Source organism: Carica papaya, chromosome 1 (genome assembly GCF_054855325.1).
Source record: "Carica papaya isolate Zhongbai chromosome 1, ASM5485532v1, whole genome shotgun sequence".
NCBI classification, from domain to species: domain Eukaryota; kingdom Viridiplantae; phylum Streptophyta; class Magnoliopsida; order Brassicales; family Caricaceae; genus Carica; species Carica papaya.
The window spans coordinates 25,593,198-25,607,908 of NC_142309.1; the positions used below are offsets into that span (position 1 = coordinate 25,593,198).

Consider the following 14,711-nt stretch of genomic DNA (forward strand, 5'->3'; position numbering starts at 1 on the left):
GACTAAATTTCTTTTAAAAGGGGGGAGAGTTATTGTAATACTCGGATCCGAAATTTGGCCTAGAATTAATTTTAAAATCGAAATAAATACATAAAAATATAATTTTAATTTTTTAATTTTTTAAAAAATGTTAAATTAGGAAAAAAATAGATGGATGGTGAAATTGGAAATAATTTTGAAAAAAATAGTAAAAATTCGGGTTCTAGGGGTCAAAACATAATTTAACAAAATTGTGTCACGTAGGACGCCCAGTCAGTAGCTCCAACGAACCGGAACGCACCATGTGGCAAGGGACATTGATGCGGTGCCACGCTGGTGATCCCCGTGCTAGCGATCGGACGGCCCGAATTTGTTCCCGCACGCACGGAAAGTCAGGACGGTCACGATTAAACGAGATGAAAGGTGCAGATCCACTTTCTATTTAAATACGATCGGACTGTTCAAATCAAATTGCAATTAATGGTCCAGATTCACTTCTTATTTAAACGTGATTGGATGGTCTAGATCAAACGCGATCGGACGGTCCAGATCAAACGCGATGAACGATCTAGATTAAAAAAAAACAGATATAAATAACCCTCTTTACACGAAACTCTAACCCTAGCCACCAGACCCCCCTGCTAGAGAAAAAGACCCAATCGTTAGGAAAGGAGCCGATCACCGTCCGTCGCTGCGCCGGAGCCACTATCGATCGCCAAAAGAGGTAAAAAAAAAAATTTCTCGAAATTCGATTTTAAACATCTACATGACCAAATCGAAGCAAAAGGATTGGCGGATTGGCCGAAAACTGCGAGCAAAGCCTGACGGCACCGTCACAGAAAAAAACAAAAATCTCCTTCAATGAGGCCCTTCCCGATTCCCGTTTTGCGCAATTCTTCCACTATTATAATCACCATTCCTTTTTCTATAAATTGATCGAAGCAAAACACCCGACCGCAAAGGTGAAGCGGTGGATTTGTTGCACCAGAGAACTCCACTGCCAGTAAACTTTGATTTTTTGATTTTTTTTTTGCCAACAAATGCATCTTAACAGGTTTTTTTGCAGGGATGGGTATAAATCTGGCCGAAATCAGCCGAAAACTGTCAACTCGAGGCAAACCGTCGTTGCGGGCAGCGGTACCGTCGTCGAAGCACGTCGGAGCTGCTGTGCCGAAATTATAGAATTGGCCAAAAAAGGTTTTTAATACTGATTTTAGATTATTTTTTGGGTATTTCTAGGTACTTGAAGCACGTTCTAATCCCCAAAAGAAAAATTCATGGAACTCAAGGACCGCCAGTAGGCGCAGTCAAAAGTTTAACATTTCAAACATTAATTTGAGTAAGAATCCATCACCTTATTCATTGTTATGGAATTGAAGTTTAATTATAAATAATACAGTATTTTACGTAATTTAAAAATATCCATAATTAATTAAAGGTTACTAATGGAGACGGAACCAGTTATTTACTACTGTTTGTTGTATTTAGTTGATTGGTTGATTTTACTATTTCAAATGCATGATAATACACTGTAATTGGTATGATGATGCAACTACGTTTTCTTGATACATCTATGGCTTGTTTTATGTGATTACAGTTCAATTGAAAAATTGAAAATTAAAGGTAAACAAGAAATTATTTGATCAAGTGAATGGATGAACGATAGCTTTACTAGATATCCTAGGAGATGGTGGATGGACCGGGTACACAAAGAACCCTACCGTAAATATTGCCTCATATCGGACGAGGTATTGATAATTGGTAATTTGACACTCATACCGGACGGGGTATGAGGATGACCCGTTTCACCCTCATGCAGAACAGGGTATTGAGGGATGGTATCTTTTGGCGCTCATACCGGACGGGGTATGAGGACGACCTGTTATTTGAAATATTGAATAAAAGTTTACGCGTAGTGGAGACATCTCTATGAACCTCCATGGATACTAGTAGGCTGATAAAAGATAAAGTTGTTGTTCTGACTGATTGAATACAATATTTGGATATTATTTATTTTATTGACTCTATAGATGGTTTTTTTTTTTTAAAAAAAAAAATCTCGTTACGGTAAGTATGCGGTAAATGATTTTATTTATGATAAACGAATTTACGTAAATTAAGAGGTCCATTAATTGTTTTTATAATTTCTACCAACCTTCATTTCTGTATCGGCGAATAGCGTAATATTTTTACTGAGTTAGTGTAACTCACTTTTTCATTAACCATTTCAGATTTAAAAAATCAGAATCCAGAACTCGATCCACAAGAGGGCTGTGAGTAGGACGTTCAGTTTTTTTTTTTTTACTTTTCATTTATTTATTTGATTATTGATTGTTTTTTTAAAATAGTTATTCTCGCAACCCTATTTAGTACTTTAAGTTATTGTGTAAGAAATGTAAACCCTAACTATTTATTTCACTTCCACACTAAATTTATAATTTACCTCATTTGGAATTTTCGAGATCGTTACAATATTAATAAATGATGGTCATGTCATTACAAAGAATTTACATCTAACTTACAGATTATATTTAGTTTAATAGACTTAGTTTACAATATATCTAATTTACAATAAATAACTATATATTTAGTTTTAACAGACCAGCTAATGGGAACTAGTTTACAATACAATCAAGCAAACTACCTCTATCAAGATCGGTGGTTACATCGGCACTTGCGAGTCATAAGTATCTGGCTCTACCATTGTGCTAGTTTCCATCTTCCTGTATCTTGCTGCAAAACTATATGTTGTGTCCCATCTGCTCACATAGAAAACAATGTGGTGGGAGACACTCGTACCAAAATATGACCATGATATTTATTAGAATTCTTCTGGGTATTAGGTTGTCTAACATCCAAAGACATTTTCACCGGCAAAAAGTGTCCTTTTCTCCCACTACTTACATTGGATCACCCATGTAGAAAAAGATATAGGGAAAGGATAAAGAAAATGGGCCAAAGTCAACCGAACCCATGCTTTTCCTTTTTCTTCCCTTCTCCTTTCCTATATCCTTATCTGTTTTCCACTTGGGTCAGGCCTAAAAAGGATTCAGCCCTTTTTCCTTTTCTTTTCTTTCCCTCCATTTTTCATTTCTTTCCTTGGGCCTAATGTGTTGCCAGGGTTGAGAAAGCCCAACTACGCCGTCGTTGGGGTAAAGTAATTAATGCTCTCCTTAAAACGCCACCGTTTTAGGGGAAGGCATTTTAAACCTTCCTCGTTCGTCTTCGTCGACAGACTTTGTTTTTTTCTGCCAGCTTCTTTTGCAGGTGGGAGGGGGCATGTGGAGCTTTTGTGATGATGACGACGAACGCTAATGGGTGATGATGAAGATGAAGTTTGACTTGCGGTTTTCTTCATCAAAGGAAGCTGCAGTAGAAAAAGCCATGAAAGGAAAACTAGCAACACTTATATCAGACTCTTACCAAAAAATACAAAAGTCTCATAAGGCCACAATCAAATAGAAAGACAAAATAGATAGACCAGTCCCAAGCATTCGAGAACAGAATAAGCTTTTAATCGTATGCGACTTAGCAAAAACCCTATTTATATGTAAAAGTTTTTTTAAAATTATATTTTGTAATGTAGTACATAGCATAAATTTAACAGCATATAATCTATATAATTAAATTTAAAAATTAAAACTAAGGCTCCATTTAAAACAATATGTATACTATTTTTAGAAAGAATACTGTAAATACTTACAATCATATGGATGATACCATTGTCTTTTTTTTTTTTCAAAGAAAATAAATGTTTATTTTCTTAGTTATGATTGTTTTTATACTTTAACATTTAATTTCGGTAAGAGATTGTTTAAATATTATATTTTGTGAAATTATTAAAAAATCATGAATTAATTTTCTGACCTACATTTTAATGACTCGTAATCTAAATAAAATCAATAGTGTTTAATTGTATTAAATCATTTAAAAGTATGTAATAGTTCATTTTAAAAAATACAGCACATTCCATTCCTAACTTTATTACAAATACTTACATCATCTCATCATACACCTACATTCTCAAAATTAGATAAATTTTTTGAGTTTGTAAACATAATCTCAATACTTTTATACACTATATGACCTCTGCATGAGTCAAGGGTCTAGTAATTACTTTAACTGATTTAAATCTAATTGTAAAATTTTCTACTCTGAAAGAATACAACGGGATAAGCTACACATACTCAGTAAGAATTATTTAACAAGATAATCTACAAATTGTCATTCGTATAGGTGGACATTCCTGTAATCTACTCCCAAGAGCATCTAAATTTATATTTCCTTTAATTTCTTAAAAGTTTGTGTGCTTTCTTTGTAATTACCTAAATGTGTTAGTGTCAAATCTAATATTTTCAATATTATTGCTCATTTACATTTATTCCACCTAATAATTAAATTTTTTTATTGGGATATCAAATAATATAGAATTATTATAAGTTTCAGATTTTCAATTATTATACTCACCCTATAATTTATTCTCACTTCTCTCCTAATAAACACAACAATCTTAGTGTTAAGAACTTGCAAATGTAAATAACTATTTAACATACCCTTCATCTCTTGTATTACAAATGAATATTAGTGTCTCATCGTACGATGTCGTTTACATTATTATCAAGATGGAATATCCAATACTACCATTAACACGTGGACACAAATCACCAATAAATGTCAATGGAAACTATACGATACTACCAACAGAAGAGGCTCACACTCGACCGTAACAACCACACACACACCCGCCCCTCTGCTCACCTAGTATGATACAATATATTACACGCTCTATGGGACGAACTCACCACTCGACCGCAGCTAGCCATACACACAAACATTACTACCCTAAAAACACAACCATTGCAGTCATTAATTATATTCTCACTAATACAAAATGACTAAAAACATAATTATATTCGTATAAAATCACACAATAAGTATAATGTACATTACCAGCAATAATCTCTCTTGTCTACGTAAAAAAAGTTTCATCAATCATATCGACCATATCATGACCACCACACGGACACAACCCTCATTGATAAATGATTAAATGGTATACCAATTTAAACATATCACATTCTCACAACTTATGTTTTATTTTTCATCTCACTTTACTTGCATTTTCTTAATATCTTTCTAAATCCTCCTTCCATGAACCCTCATTTTGTATTCGTTTATTTATTTTATGTTATTTAACTAATGCTTCCTTTCTTCCTTTCTTCCGTATACTTTTCTGTTTAAATTTTGCAATACCCTTATCATTCCTACTATTGTCTTATTCTAAATATCTCATAATACTCTTTATTTACTTCTAATTAATTTTATCTATCTCTTGTTTAGTCTTAAATTGTATTTTTGTAACAATCGTTGCCTAAAGAATATGCATGAGGCTTCATTGCATATAATGTTCCTTGTTATTGTCTATCTAACATTTTATCATCATTGCCAACCTTTTTATGTACCAAGGCCCAAACCTACTGTCAAATTTAAAACTAGTCAAGTCCAATATATATATATATATATATATATTAACCCATTTTAAATCATCCTTTCCATTAGTTTTGAATTCTTTGGGCTACTAGCCCACTGTCCCTGTTCTAAGCCACTTTTCTTTTATTTTTACTGGACTTCAATTTTGACACAACTCATTTTTCCGTTATTAGCCTGGCCCATTTGTCATGTTATTCTTAAATTTTATCTTGGATCCAGGCCCACATATAGATCCATTTTCTTACTTGTCACTCGGCTAAGTCAAATTAATGTTCACTGTTTTTAAAGGGTTTTTTTAGCTTTATAAAGTGAATTAAGTTTATTCGTTTGGGCTTTTCGAAAATAGGCCCTCTTATTTCTTGGACTCGGCCCACTCATTTTTTTAAAGGATCCTGGACTTCCTGCTAGGTCAGGATTACTTCCCCATGTTTAGCCCGTTTGCGATTCGGCTAAAGCCCACTATCAATCCCAAACTCAGCTCACTGGGAGCCCAAAACTAAACCCAGAGCCCGACCCCTTGGAGTCTTCTCCTTCGCCGCTCTATTGGTTTCCCAAACCATCGTCCTCACCGACTACTCCTGGTTCTTTCTATTCGCATGAGATTCCAATGAAGATCACAATTGATATACATCCTAATAACGACAATAATAAATCCCCTACCTCTTCTGATTTCAATTTTATCGTACCATTCAATTAAAACATGATTTAGATTGCACTAATCACGATCTATGTTAGCAGGTTAGATGAAACTCACACTAGGGTCTCGGTTAGGTGTTTTGTTCGTGGTGGTGTTGGCTCCTCTCTACCGTGACCTGCAAGCACGTACTAGGTTGGAAAGAATGGATTCCCTAAACACCACTAGCTCATAGATTCTAAATGAATATACCCTTACCGGACGAAAAGATGCTCTCCGGTCGAGGTGATGCCGGAGTCCGTCGCACTCTTCCTTACGCGTCACCTTCTCTCTCCCCGATCAACCCCTCATCTCGGGGCTCCCTCTCTCTTCGTGTCTCTCGGCCTGCGGTTTTCCCTCTCCTAGGGTTTTGACTCAATGCAAGAACGTTATTTATTTGGGGCAGGGGTGGAGGAGAGCCGTTTGATCTAGGGATAGTCCTACAGCCGTCCGATTTATGTCTCTCATTAAGGGTAACTTGGACATTTCCTGTGCGTTACATGCCTACTGAAGCATCGTCATAAATTTCGAAGATCCTCCCTACAATATGATCATTTTTTAGTTTTCATTTTCATGTATTAGCTTCTTTTCTTTTGACTTATTGTCTTCTAAATCTGATCTAACCTTCACATATAATAGAGTTGATATGGATATTTACCATTCATTTTATATATAGCTAGTTTTTTTTATAACTAGTTTTATAATATATATGTAACCATCTCGAAAATCTAAAATGAAATATATAATAATTTAAGTGCGGAAGTGAAACAAAATATTAAGGTTTACATCCCTTACACAATAATTTAAAAGTACTAAATAATATTACAGAATGAATTATATAAAAAAAATACGAGAAATAAAAAAAATAATAGAAAATAGTAAATATCTAGCATCTACTCGCAATTTTCTTGCGAATCGGATTCTGAAACCAAGTCATCTTGATCTGAAAGGGTTAAATAAAAGATGAGCTACACTAGCCCAGTAAAGATATCACACTATATCATCGGCACAGAAGTAAAGATTAATAGAAAATTAAAACAACCAATGGAGTACTAAATTTAGCAATTTCATTTATCAATCATAAAATTATTTACTACTCACTTACTATTGTGGAATTTATGAAAACAACCTATAGAGACAATAATACTATATAGATCATAACTTCATGAACAATCAGCAATATAAAATATATCATAAATTCATATCCATTAATAATAAACTAAATCATAACCGTTTTTCATTTCAGCAGCCTACTAGTATCCATGGAGGTTTGTTGGGGTGTTCTCACTACACGTGAACCATTTTCCTTAAGAATGTCAATTACAGGGTTGTCCCCATATTCCGTCCGGTATGAGCACCAAGACATTAAATCTCAATACCCCGTCCGGTATGAGGGTGAAGCGGATCGTCCCCATATCCCGTCTGGTATGAACGCCAAATTACCAAGTCTTCATACCCCGTCCGGTATGAGATAACATTCACGGTAGGGTTCCCTATGTACCCGATCCGTCTACCATCTCTCAGGATATCTAGTAAGACTGTCATTCTATCTGTTTATTTGATCACACTCATTTTTTATTTTTCTTTAGTCTCCATTACTAAATCAAACATAATCACATAAATAAATAAACATGCATTCGATAATGCAATCATGTCTCAAATTCTAAAATCAAACAGTGGTCAGGTATGACAGTAATACATGCATTTAAATCATAAAATAGATAAATAAGATACTATCATACTTTTATATTATAAAATAAATCACAGAGAACAATGTCTAGTTTGGGCTCCATTAGCAATTCGTAATTAATTATGCACATCTATTTAATTTGTACAAAATACCGTATTATTATTTATTCAAACTTTAATTTTTATGATAGGAAATAGGGTGAGGGGTCCTTACTTGATTTGATGCCGAAAAGCTAAACGGTTACTGCGCATACGGACGGTCCTTGGGTTCCCTAAATTTTTCTCCGAGAACTGAAATGTACTTATAATACCTACAAATGTTTCAAATAAACCCAAAATCAATCCCAGGACCCGCTCAGCCAATTTTAAAAATCCGGCACGGTGGCTCCGCCGTACTCCAACGACGGCACTGCTGCCGCCTCGAGTCAGTCGTTTTTGGCCGAATTCGGCTGATTTTTTATCGATTCCTGCGAGCACACATGCTAAAGGGCCTCGATGGGCCAAAAAATATGAAAAATCGAAACTCACCAGCGGCGGGGCTCTCCGGTACGACGGCTCTTTTGGCTCACGTTGCAGTTGGGTATTTTACTTCGGTCAACCTGTAGAAAAGAAAATAGTGATCACAACGGTGAAAAAATTACGCGAAACGAAAATCGAGAAATGCCTCATCGGAAGCGGTTTGTGGAATTTTCTGCGGCAGCGCTGCCGGGCTTCGCCAGTGTTTTTCAGCCAATTGGCTAGTCTTTTTACTCCGATTTGGTTATGAGTATGCTTAAAATTGAATTTCGTGCAAACTGAAAATTTTTTACCTTTTTTAGCAGTCGGAAAGGGTTCCGGTGCGGCGGCGGGTGGCGGCGGTCGGCTCCCTGGCGGCTGGGTCATCTTCTCTGGTGAGGGGTTCTGGCGGCTAGGGTTAGAGTTTAGGTGCGGATGAGGTTATTTATACCAATCCACTTTTGATCTGGGTCGTCCATCGCGTTTGATCTGAACTGTCCCATCACGATTAAATAGGGAGTGAATCTGAGCCGTTCATCGCGGTCCAATCTGGGTCGTTTGTGCGCGATTCACTTTGGGTCGTCGATGTGTGCGGGAACAGATCTCAACCGTTTGATCGCGCGCACGCAGATCGCCCACGTGGCTTCCCCCCCATGGCCTCCTGCATCAGTGCCTCTGCCACTTGGTGCGTCCTGGTTGGTGGGGGCTACTGACCGGGCGTTTGACGTGGTGCAATTTTTTAAAATTGTATTTTGATCCCCAATTTTCATTTTTTTTTGAAAATATCTCTCGAACCCAATTTTTCACCATTTTTTTTCAAAATTATTTTCAATTTAATTCTTAATAATTTTTACCCATTTTTTATTAAATTAAAATAAATTAAACAAATAAATAATTATATTTATTAAAAAAAATGAAAAAAATTTTGGTGGGTATTACATTATATTAAGCATGGTGTTCTTTTCCTGTTAATTAAAAATATATGAATATTTTTTTCTATTTTATTTTTGAGTTTTAAAGGATATCATTATATAAAAAATATTCAGGAAGAAGTTATAAGATTTTCTAAGGTGAAAAAATAATCAATTTATACATTGTATATTATTCTTTGATTATCACATATTCAATAATTACTAAAATAAATTATTTTAATTAATTAGTAATATCATAATTTATATCATATATTTATTTATTTTTATTACTATTTTTATGTATTTAATAAATTTTCATTATTTGTTAATTTTAAAATGAGTATGTAAAGGCCCCGGAAATTAAAAGGAAATGTATAAATTTATTTTAAGTGTGAAAGCAAAATAAAATAGATTATGATTAACCCCTTACACAATAATCAAAACGTATTAAAGATATGAAAAAATAAGCTAACTAAAATAAATACTATGAATGAATACTATAAGGAAAACTAATAAATCTTTAGGCTTCTACTCACCGTCTTCATGCGGAACGGGCTTGGGAACCAAGTCCTCATGATCTGAAATGGTTAAGTAAAGAATGAGCTACACTAGCCCAATAAAGATGTCACACTATCTCACTGTCACAGAAATAAAGGTTGGTAGAAAACAAAAACGACCAATTGAGCATAATTTATAACAAATTCATTTATCAATGATAAAATCTTTTACTGTCTACTTACCTCGGTGACATTCATGAAAACAACTTATGAAAACAATAACATTATAAACATCATAAGATCGTGCACACTCTATAACATAACACATATCATACTTTTGTATTTCAATCATCAGGTAACAAATTTTCTCTTTTATCAGCCTACTAGTATCCATAGGGATCCATAAAGGGTCCCCGCTATACGTGAACTATTCATCTTAATTCCAGGGCCGTCCCTATACCCCGTTCGGTATGAGCACCAAAACCATAAACCTCAATACCCCGTCCGGTATGAGGGTGAAGTTGGCCGCCCCCATACCCCGTCTGGTATGAGCGCCAAAATATTTAAAGTCTCCATACCCCGTCCGATATGAAAAAAATAAGCTAACTAAAATAAATACTATGAATGAATACTATCAGGAAAACTAATAAATCTTTAGGCTTCTACTCACCGTCTTCTTGTGAAACAGGCTTGGGAACCAAGTCCTCCTGATCTGAAATGGTTAAGTAAAGAATGAGCTACACTAGCCCAGTAAAGATGTCACACTATCTCACTGTCACAGAAGTAAAGATTGATAGAAAATAAAATCGACCAATTGAGCATAATTTATAACAAATTCATTTATCAATAATAAAATTTTTTACTGTCTACTTACCTCGGTGACATTCATGAAAACAACTTATGAAAACAATAACATTATAAACATCATAAGATCGTGCACACTCTGTAACTTAACACATATCATACTTTTGTATTTCAATCATTAGGTAACAAATTTTCTCTTTTATCAGCCTACTAGTATCCATAGGGATCCATAAAGGGTCCCCGCTATACGTGAACCATTCACCTTAATTCCAGGGCCGTCCCTATACCCCGTTCGGTATGAGCACCAAAACCATAAACCTCAATACCCCGTCCGGTATGAGGGTGAAGTTGGCCGTCCCCATACCCCGTCCGGTATGAGCGCTAAAACATTTAAAGTCTCCATACCCCGTCCGATATGAGAGACCCTGTTCCCGGTAGTATTTCCTATGGACTCGGTCCATCCACAATCTCCCAAGATATCTAGTGAGACTGTCAACTTATCCATTTATAAATTCACATACCCTTTTTATTTTTCTTAGTCTCAATTACCCAATCAACATGAATACGTAAACTAGTAACGCATACCAAACAAGGCAACACAACGTCGAGTTCACAATAATTCAAACCATAATATATTAAACAGTGATTCATGCATACGAAACCACAGAATAAACAATCCAATACTATACTGCATTTAGACTGTAGAATACATCAAACAGGAACAGACCGACAAATACATCAGGTTCAGGCCCCATTAGCAATCTTAATTAATTATACATATCTATTAATTCATAAAATACCGTTTTATCATTTATTAAGCTTTAATGCCGTGATAGGAAATAAGGTGATGGATCCTTGTTTCGGAATCTAAAATCGGGTTCTCATTGCACCTACGAATAGTCCCTAGATTCCCTGAATTTTTCTCCATAAATTGAAACACACTTCCAGTACCTGCACATGTCCCCAAAAATTTCAAATTAGACCTAGAGCCTATTCGGCCAATTTTGAAATTCCGACACGGCAGCCTCGGCGTGCTCCGATGATGGTGCCGCTGCTTGCAGCAGCGATCCGCCTTGGGTTGGCCATTTCCGGCCTTTTTGGCCGAATTCGGCCAAACTTGCATTTGTTCATGTGATAAAACATCCCTAGGGCCCTCGGTAGGCCAAAAAAATTCAAAAAACTGAGACTTACTGGCGGCGGAGCTCTCGAGTGCGGCGACTCCTCAAGCGCGAGTCGCGGTTTGGTGTTTTGCTCCGGTCAACCTGTAGAGGAAAGGACGGTGGTCACAGTGGTGTAAAAATTACATCGAACGGGAATCGGGAAGGGCCTCATCGGAGGCAAAAATTGAGAAAACCCGTGGCGGCGCCACTGGGCTTCGGCGGTGTTTTCCGGCCAATTGGTCGGTGGTTTGGCTCCAATTTGGCCACATATGGGTTCAGCGTCGAAAACCGAGCCAATGGGAGAAATTTTACCTCGTTTGGCGGCCGAAAAGTGCTCCGGTGCGGCGGCGTTTGATCTGGGCCGTCCGTGCGCGTGGGAACGGATCTCAGCCGTCCGATCGCGCGCACGCGGATCGCCCACGTGGCCCGTTCTGCGTGGCCTTCTCGCGTCAGCGTCTCTGCCACGCGGCGTGTCCTGGTTGGCCGGAGCTGCTGACCGAGCTTCTAACGTGGCGCAATTTTTTTAAATTGCGTTTTGACCTCCAGTTTTCGATTTTCTTTTCAAAAACACCCACAGAATTCAAATTTTCACCCATTTTTTTCAAAATCATTTTCAATTAAATCCAAAAAATAATTTTACCCCTTTTTATTATTATTAAATTAAAACCATATAAATTATTACATAATAAATTAATTATTAAAATAAAAATAAAATCAAAATAATTCTAATAATAATAATAAAAAATTTAGGTGTTACAGAGTATATATAAATAATAAATTAACTATTAACATGAATATGTTAAGTAGACATATAAATTAAAAAGAATTAAATTAAATTATAAATAATTATTTATAATAATAAACTAATATTAATTAAATACATAATTGATAAAATAAATTATTATTTTTAAAAATAATTAATGTTTTGTCGATAACTTACGTGAGTAATTTGATTTGGTAAGATTTATATATAATATAACATAGTGTAATGATAGAATTAAGTACGGCTCCCTAGTTGGATTTGCTGACTAGGCAAATTTATCTAAAATATATATAAAATCAGCAAATTATATATGAGTACTTATTAGATTGGTAGAATACAATATACTTTTTTTTTTTTCCCCCTAAAGTTAATAATATTAATATTTAAAAGAAAAATATAAAAATCATCATCTTCTACTTGATGTTTAGAATCAATTAAAATCCAACGGTTTGGACTGCAATAATTTCTCTTTATGCTTTCAAAAATATAAAAACACCACCAAAAGAAGAAATTTTAACTACGTTGTCAACCTCATTTAAGTTACAAACGTAGTTAAATAGAATGTAGAGAAAAGTTTTAAATTACCTACATTAAGTAATTATCTGAAAGTTGACTATGATTATTTGCACAGTAATTCTAGAGATATGATTATATTTATTATCTATTATTTATAAGTAATTTTTGCAAATTTTTATTTTTATTTTTTTTAAAAAATTACATGTAAGTTATTATTTAAGTAAATGATTATACATAATTAATAATAATTTATTTTATTTTTAACCAGTCAAATAAATTTATTATATTTAAGTCGTTTAAATATTAAAAAACTATATAATATATGCCTCATGAGGTCTATTTACAAATTATTTTCTTATTGTCAAGTAATGTGTAAACTCCTCACCTTAGGCCCTACAATTAATACATATAATTTCTTTTGCTTGAGAGTTGATTGTCACTGTACGCCAGGAATCATGTGTGTGTGTCTATATATATATATATATATAAATTCCTTTTTAAGTCTCTTATATTGATTATTGAAAACTAAAATCATGGCTCCATTTAACAGTACCATAATCCATTGCCTTACCCTTCCATCTGAAGATCACATCCTGTTGGTTATTTTGTTTTTTATTTTCATGTAATCTTCTCGTTTCCTTTGGACTTCTATCTCCCGTTTTCATGCATATATATATATATATATATGACAGAATAGAATTTGTATCTTTTTAAATATCCGGCTTATGGTTTTATGACAGAATTAAATTAATTGTCGGCTTCAAATTCAATTAAATTAGTTTGGTGATTAGACAAATCACTAATAATAATCAATATAATATGTATATAGTTAGAGTTATTAGACTCACAATTCTAAAAAAAATACATAATATATTTACACCTAAATGATCAAATTAACATCAAAATCTGGTGATTGTATATACATATATATATATATATATGTACAGCTTCTAACATTTAAATATATATTATGGTTTTAAATATATTTTCTAATAATGATTTTCAACCAGACATGCAAATTCATCAACTGAAATTACATTCATAATCTTTTTAAATAATATTTTAAGTTATTTTTTTGAATAAATTTAGATAATTTTCTAGGTTATTAAAATTTTATACAAATTTTTTAATTTTCATGTAATAGTGGAGAAATTTAATTACTAATATGGAATCATATTATTTTAATTATTAATTATTATATAATCACGTTATTTATCAATTGAATTTTTATAATCTTAGATATGTAAAAGTGCATTAGGAACAAAATTTTATTTATTATAGGTATTTACAGCTAATTATGGGTTTTATTACAAAATCACTTATAACTGAACTAAACATAGTAATGATGTGTTAATAAACTATTCTGAGTTGCAAATTAACAACGTAATTTACTTATAATTGTATTTGATTATTACATAACAAGTAATATATTAGTGTTTGAATTAATTAAAAATTTACTAAGACGGTATTACCATTTATATAGAATTCAGATATCATAATAAATAAAGCTACCAACAACTACTATCAGAATCAAATACACGATTACACTATTATTATATGTTTTAGGAAATAAGTCAAAAGAATCTTATTAATTTAATTAATTAGTCAAAATATTTATTTAAAATTTAAAATTTTAAAATATCTAAATAAAATGTATAACCATTTCAATTTTTTCAATTAGAAAATATAAAAAAAAAAGAACTACAACCGCTCTCATCTTCTTCTCCAGAACTG

The 14,711-nt window shown here is 33.8% G+C and overlaps 1 long non-coding RNA gene across 1 annotated transcript; it reads right to left on the reverse strand.

Annotated features, from left to right (window-relative positions):
- Positions 1 to 2,433: 2,433 nt before the first annotated feature.
- LOC110825366 (uncharacterized) lies at positions 2,434 to 6,528 on the reverse strand. Its single transcript, XR_002541769.2, has 3 exons — positions 6,362 to 6,528; positions 6,224 to 6,281; positions 2,434 to 3,346 (listed from the first exon to the last, which is right to left on the reverse strand). It is a non-coding gene; the product is annotated as an uncharacterized LOC110825366 (long non-coding RNA).
- Between the last annotated feature and the right edge of the window lie 8,183 nt (positions 6,529 to 14,711).